Consider the following 7,997-nt stretch of genomic DNA (forward strand, 5'->3'; position numbering starts at 1 on the left):
TCGAAAAATGATGTTCTTGTAAGTTTCCTGTTTGATTACAATAAAATTTTATAACTACTTTGTGGATAATAATTGACTTGCCCTCGTAAGTGATCGCTAACAATAGCACACTGAGAGATTGAATTTTCATGAGAGGAACTTATGTAGCTTTTACGAGAGCAAGCCATGTAGAAAAGTATAATTATTGCGTTGCCTAATGAATAACACTGCTGTACTAAGTATAATCGTCATCACGATACGTGCGACATAGGCCTAGGATCATTGCAGTGTTCGCAATGTTCACCAAGGCTAAAGGACAGGATAGAAATGACTCCCTGACGATCCCTTTCGGACTCATGACATTTTATGAGAATTCTTGCCAGATTTTTGAGGGAAACGTAGTATAAATACAGTTTGTGGATAGGCAAACATAACTATTTCTCATATATCTGGGAAGTGGTCTTCTTTGACGACCCATTTTTATCAAGTAAGGATGTAGGAAAAGCCCTCAACAACGCAGGTATACACAGGGTATTTTCTAAGTGCGGTGCTGCCTGGAGACACCAGAAGACGTGATTGCACCAGCGTGGAAGAGCATGGGCGCTGTCTTCTACTGGAGCGACGCAAGAGCTAGCGGAGCACCAACATGATTGTAGGGTAGCTATTAAGTTCGAAGAATCACAAGTACTTGCAAAACAGCAGCAAACGCAAACACACAAGTAAGAGACACAACCGATGCCGAAACAGCGTGACAACATCGACAGGAAGTTCGGCTATAGGCTGGCTGCGGTCGCGGTTGTCAGCAGTGATGGGACGAGGGAGCGAGTGTGGTCACAGGGCAGCAACTCCAACGGACACTGCTGCAGTCGGCAAAACCAGGCCGGGCCAGCATTTGTTGGCCTGGAGCGCGCTTGAGCTCAGCCAGCGCAGCCTAGGCTGTCCAGTGCACAAGCTTTCCCTACCACTGTGCTCTTCCGAACACGTGTGTAAATGACATGGCTGTATGTGAAGGCTGCACATGCGGGAAATTTAGTAAGACGTCTGTTATTGTAGGTTATCGGTCTTGAGCCAAGTGCTGATTGCAACATTGCAGTCAGCTCAAGACAGATGTTAACAGCTGTTGCGGAAGATGGCCGCTGTCGACAGGGGATCTCAAGTTGATTCCGTATTTCTATATTTCCGGAAAGCTTTTGACACCGTTCCTCACAAGCGACTTCTAATCAAGCTGTGGAGCTATGGGTATCGTCTCAGTGCGACTGGATTCGTGATTTCGTGTCAGGAAGGTCGCAGTTCGTAGTAATAGACGGCAAATCATCGAGTAAAACTGAAGTGATATCAGGTGTTCCCCAGGGAAGCGTCCTGGGACCTCTGCTGTTCCTGATCTATATAAATGACCTGGGTGACAATCGGAGCAGTTCTCTTAGATTGTTCGCAGATGATGCTGTAATTTACCGTCTAGTAAGGTCATCCGAAGACCAGTATCAGTTGCAAAGCGATTTAGAAAAGATTGCTGTATGGTGTGTCAGGTGGCAGTTGACGCTAAATAACGAAAAGTGTGAGATGATCCACATGAGTTCCAAAAGAAATCCGTTTACTCGATAAATAGTACAATTCTCAAGGCTGTCAATTCAACTAAGTATCTGGGTGTTAAAATTACGAACAACTTCAGTTGGAAGGACCACATAGATAATACTGTCGGGAAGGCGAGCCAAAGGTTGCGTTTCATTGGCAGGACACTTAGAAGATGCAACAAGTCCACTAAAGAGACAGCTTACACTACACTCGTTCGTCCTCTGTTAGAATATTGCTGCGCGGTGTGGGATCCTTACCAGGTGGGATTGATGGAGGACATCGAAAGGGTGCAAAAAAGGGCAGCTCGTTTTGTATTATCACGTTATAGGGGAGAGAGTGTGGCAGATATGATACACGAGTTGGGATGGAAGTCATTACAGCATAGACGTTTTTCGTCGCGGCGAGACCTTTTTACGAAATTTCAGTCACCAACTTTCTCTTCCGAATGCGAAAATATTTTGTTGAGCCCAACCTACATAGGTAGGAATGATCATCAAAATAAAATAAGAGAAATCAGAGCTCGAACAGAAAGGTTTAGGTGTTCGTTTTTCCCGCTCGCTGTTCGGGAGTGGAATAGTAGAGAGATAGTATGATTGTGGTTCGATGAACCCTCTGCCAAGTACCTAAATGTGAATTGCAGAGTAGTCATGTAGATGTAGATGTAGATGGCCACACAAACAAACGTATTAGTAAGACATATTCCCAACACAGTCCGGTAACTTCTGAGACGCAAATATCACAGCGTTGTATCGTAAGCAGGATTTTTAACATTATTTTCAACTTTTTATTTTTGTTCCACAGTAATAACTTTTTTTACTTCATTAAATGAGTACCTTAGATAGTGGTAATATCCTGAGCAAAAGTACAAAAACACCACCATAATTTTAACAAGAAAGAAAAAGGCTTAGATAAGATTTGGCGGTCGACTTTGTACCAACGATGTGACATTGGACTATCTCTGATCGAGAGCAATGACGTTAATCAGGATAGTTTCACTATCGACAGCACTTGACGAGCGGTGGCGCCCTCTATGCGCTCTATATAAAACTGAGCCTCCAGGGCCTAGCAGCAGTTGCACTCGAGCAGCGGAGGAGCGTGCATCACAGTTGATGCGCGCTACCTGTGCTTGGCGGGAAGAAGAGCTGTGAAGCTGTGCTTTGACTGTGGAGTGACGCTAAGCAAATTGTCCTGCGTCGTTATTACTACACAAGAAAACTGTAGTGTCCTCGCGTCACAGAATGGGTAGAAAAGGGCAGGAGAAGAAGACAGACACGGAAAAGAAGCCTTCGACACCGCAACTCAGCAGGAATGCGGAACGAAAGCGCGAAGGGCACCATGTTCCTGTCCCCCCCTCTGTACATTCCGGGTCATGGGCAATGATAAGTGTTGTCATAGCCAGCTGCTGCAGAGAGGAAGTAGCCATAGACTCCCTGGACTCAGACGCCGTCGTCCAGCTGCAGGCAGCGAGCGTGGCCGACCACTGCGCACTCAAGAGCGCCCACACTGCTGATCCACCTACTGTGGAGAAGACGACCGCCCCGAAACAGCGCGAGAAGCAATCCAAGGCCATGATCAGGGGGCTGCCATGGATCTGTGAGGAGAAGACGGTCTGAGAGGGGCAGTCACGTGCCGGATTTCCGGTTGCAACTGTTGAGATGCACAACTGGACGAGCAAGAAGAGGCTGCCGCTACAATTCGTCGTAGCGGGAACTGCGACGGATGGCAACAACAGCTTTGGGTTAAGGAAATCGGCACGGTAGCTCAGCGTGTTCGTTCAGAGAGCTGGTTGGCCTCTGTAATAAAAAAAAAAACTGAGTGGAAGGATCAACAAACGAACTTGGATGTCATGTGACTTCCGCAACGACCAAACACAACGATCAACAACGAACTAAAATGAAAAAAATGTTCTCCCCCTAGGCATGGACTCTAAGCCACTGTACTTCAGGTGCCAAGGCGAAGGGCGTGTGGCTAAATACATCCGCAACTCGCCACGGTGCGTGAAGTGCGCCGGCGCGCACGACACCCACGTCTGTGACAGACAACGAGAAACTGGCGTGGCTGCCCGGCTTTCGCCAGCGACGGCTGCGCTGGAGACAAGGCGGAAACCCAGAAGACGCGACGACGGCGCCGTAAGCGCCTCCGAACGCAGGCACCGCCGAAAGGAGAGAAGACAGCCCCCACTGACCGAGGGCGACCGGAGTATCGCGCCAGTTAGTGGCGCGGGGGACCGGTCACCGTCGGCTGCGCAGCAGGCTCCGCAGGTAGGGGAGATGCGCGCCATGCTGGCAGCCGCGGCAGAGGAGGCGACTGCGGCCTTCAAAGCCGCCATATAGGGCAGCTTTTAAGCCCACCCTGACTGCATCGACGGAGGAGGCACAGGCAGCTGCGTTCGAAGATGGCGCACATCCGTGCGGACGCCGCAGACTAAGCGAAGACGCCTGCCGTCGCTCCCCTAATCAAGCGGCCGGCGGGAGCACACACCAGGGCCGACACGCTGGACACACCGTAGAAGAAGACGGAAGCCGCCGCACCAACGTCCAAGTCCATCGGTTCCTAGCAGCTCTGCTCAGATGAGTGGGCTACCAGTGCGATCAGGACGCTCAAGGGCATGGGCTACGTCGTCCGCTACAAAGGAAGACTAAACCACGGCCCTCACTGGGCCTGTCTGCGCAGCCAACGAGCGAGGAGTGGTGCCGCTACGCGACCACTCATCTCCGAGCGCCGGCTTCTACGCTCGTCCACCAGACGCCGATGGGCGACGTGAGCCTCCCCCCCCCCCCCCCCACACTCCCCCCTCCCACACCAAGTGGCAGGGGGCTCTCACAGCCCAAACTGCAGCACACCGTGCTGCAGCACCGTCACGGACTGATCTCTCATGACGAACATACGGCTTGACATGGTATCCTCTTGCATAATACCCGGTGCTAACTTAACCCATCCTTCCATGACCTATCGCAGTCAGCAAGATTCTGCTACTGCTCTTTCTACCCGAGCTAACTATCGTAGAGGTTTTTTTCCCCTTTTTCTCCCCCTCTGCCCTTCAAACCGCTACCCTTCGTTCGACTTTCGACCCAATCTATCCCCATATGAGCGCGTATTGATAGTTAACCTTAACCAGACGTGCGCAAACATCGCAGTACCGATATCCTGCGACACCTCTCATTAGTGAAAACTAAATCTTATGTGGAGATGGTAGTAGGCCCTTTGAGTTGGTAATCATCCCGGTGTACGCGTCGAGGGGCTCCATATCATTAAAAAAAAATTTAAAAAAACTAGCAGCCAGTCGTTGGCTCACCTCGGAAGTGCTTCCCTGCAGTTCGCAACGAAACGTCAGCAGGAAGAATTTCTACCGTTGGTCCACGACCTCTTACCCGGAAGTTTTAATTAACGAAGACGCCAGCCGTGAAAGCGTACACGTTATGAAAAGCACAAAAAGCTTTAAATGCAACCAATGAATATTGTGATTTTTGTAAAGTTATACACATTTCGATTGTAGAATTTGTAGTATACCTGGAACTGTGGTTCAAGATACAGAATGAAGCAGATGGAATTAGATAGATTAATAGCTGTCAAAACTGAAACTACGTGGAACTTTGTCAATTTCATAACGGAAAAAATGTTCCCACATGTGCTGAACCAAAAACTGAAATGACTTCACCGGTTTATGCAGTTGAGCATGTTGCTCTTGGAGTAAAAAAGTCTTGTAAATTCCTGGACTGAACAAACAGGTCCTTGAGATGGCTATTACCCTGGACATCTATCAGCTCAAGTGGACATAATGCTGTAGATTAGCAGCCAAATGCAAGAATGGTCTGACAAATTGCCATCATGCATCGTGCTGGAGGTTCATAAATAGATCTAAATCCATCGTCTGTCATGCTATGTCTCGAAATCTATTCGAGAACTCATCATGAGGTGTTTCTGTTACTGAAACGAAGTCAGTCACGTCTGGTCAACAAATGACTGCCACGAGTTACTAGAACTGTCCCGTATTATGCACCTGATGCAGAGTTTGCAATCTGATTACTTTTTGTTCGACAGCATCAATCATATCCACCATATCAGTTACCAAAATGATTCTCCCCTTGCATTAAGACGATGAATTCAAATAATTCGTGATATCGATCATAAAACATTTTGTCACGAACCTCCTTACCCTTTACTCAGTTTTGTCCCTAATGATCGCCTTAAGTTCAGCCAGCATTAACTTTGTTCGTCAAAACACTACTGTATTAATCATCTTCGTGGCTCCTGTTGTAATAACGTTCCAATAAGACAGCGATGGCATATTAAGCATTTTACATGGCCACTAAAGGAAAAGTAATGCAATTCCCATTTACCATTCCGCTATGTGGCATCTACACTACATCTATCCTCGATAAGTACTGGCGCCTCCACTTTTTTTCTGGACAAGCGCATAGAAACCGTAGTATTCCTAACGCAGGACATACATCTAATTTAACGCAAGCACTATTGACAGCAAACTACTCAGCGTCTGACAAGGTGACCGCTTTCCTCCAGCGGCGTGCGGCTGCAGGCCTTAATTTCTTCTGCCTCCTCACCCTGCGGTTCCACTCGCCGGTGCGCTCGTAGCGCTGGGCAGTAGCGCATCCCGGGCGCTTGCATCCGCAGAGCGCTGTTTGGCCAGCCCTGGGCTAAACAAACAGCGCTCACGCAACTGATGTCGTTTCTCTGCTACTAACAGTAAGAAAACTCGGCTCCCAGAAGCTAGCCGCAGATTCGTAGAGGACTACCAATTACCAGCAAGCCTTCTGTGCAACCCACTGTTACTCCACCACATCCCAAAACCCATGAATGTTATTTTATGTCCAATAAAACCTAAAAAACGTGACTGCAGCGGTCTTATTACGCAGTCATAAATGCAGTGTGCTGAAGCACTCACACCCCAGTCATTTAGCCTATGCCCAAGAGAAGTAAGCTGCGACAGGGATGACGCGTCAGTATTCCAGCATTTTTTTAAGTTCAAATGGCCCTGAGCACTATGGGACTTAACTTCTGAGCTCATCAGTCCCCTACAACTTAGAACTATTTAAATCTAACTAATGTAAGGGCGTCACACACATCCATGCCCGAAGCAGGATTCGAACCTGCGACCGTAGCGGTCGCGCGTTTCTAAACTGAAGCGCCTAGAACCGCTCGGCCACGCCGGCCGGATTTTTTTTAATGGTATTTCATAAGCTGACACAGCTGTAAACCCAGCACAATTTTAATACTATTCTATTCCACAGATGAAAAGTCAGAATATAAATTCATGTACAACTGATCTAAACCTTAATCTGAAGTTACAGTATTATTCATCTTAAATTTACTTCAATCCTACGACTACCAATCTTTCTTCTGATTTCCTGCACGTAGTTTCCTGCTGAATAATTTTCTATTGCCTTCCACATCTCGTGCTCTCTGCAGATTTTCAGATTTTTCTGTTTTTACTTATTTTACATTCGCTCTGCTATAGTCGGTGCTATTTCGAGAACGACTACAGTCACCCGTTTTACTACTAAAGAAACTACTAACACAATCAGCACTATCTTGCATTATTTTACATAAAAGGCTGTTACTAACACATAGGAAATTACTACTGATACAATGTGTTTGCTTTTATGCTTGTATAGGCAGATACCTAACAGCCGACTATTGTAATGCATCTTGGTAACTGGAAAAAAACTGAGTACTTCGTCCTATTAAAGGAAAGAACATGGTAAATATATAAATTTAAACTTCTGACCGTGTACTGGTCATGAATAGCGCTTGGATTTCTTGTTAATAACTGTTACGACTAGTATTTTTATGTGTAACAAAGAAATTTGACAGACAGCACGAATTTAGTCGGAAGCCAACACGTACGACAGGAAAGTAGCTGATGTATTTAGAAGGCTTGCTAGACTCGTCGCAGACCAATAATAAAATAAAAGGTTTCGAAAAAGACGATTGCATGAAACCCAGCTCGCGCTATTCGTTCACGAGACTCAGAGAGCCATAGACATGGGTTCCCAGGTAGATGCCGTGTTTCTTGACGTCCGCAAGGCGTTTGATACAGTTCCCCGTTTAATGAACAAAGTAAGAGCATATGGACTATCAGACAAATTCTGTTATTGGACTGAAGAGTTCCTAGGTAGCAGAACGCAGCATGTCATTCTCAATGGAGAGAAGTCTTTCGAAGTAAGAATGATTTCATGTGTGCCGCAGGGGAGTGTCGTAGGACTGTTGCTATTCACAATATATATAAATGACCTTGTGGATAACATCGGAAGTTCACTGAGGCTTTTTGCGGATGATGCTGTAGTATATCGAGAGATTGTAATAATGGAAAATTGTACTGAAATACAGGAGGATCTGTAACGAACTGACACATGGTGCAGGGAATGGTAATGGAATCTCAATGGAGACAAGTGTAATGTGCTGCGAACACATAAAAATAACGATCC

The sequence above is a fragment of the Schistocerca gregaria genome, chromosome 1, assembly GCF_023897955.1.
Source record: "Schistocerca gregaria isolate iqSchGreg1 chromosome 1, iqSchGreg1.2, whole genome shotgun sequence".
Lineage (NCBI taxonomy): Eukaryota > Metazoa > Arthropoda > Insecta > Orthoptera > Acrididae > Schistocerca > Schistocerca gregaria.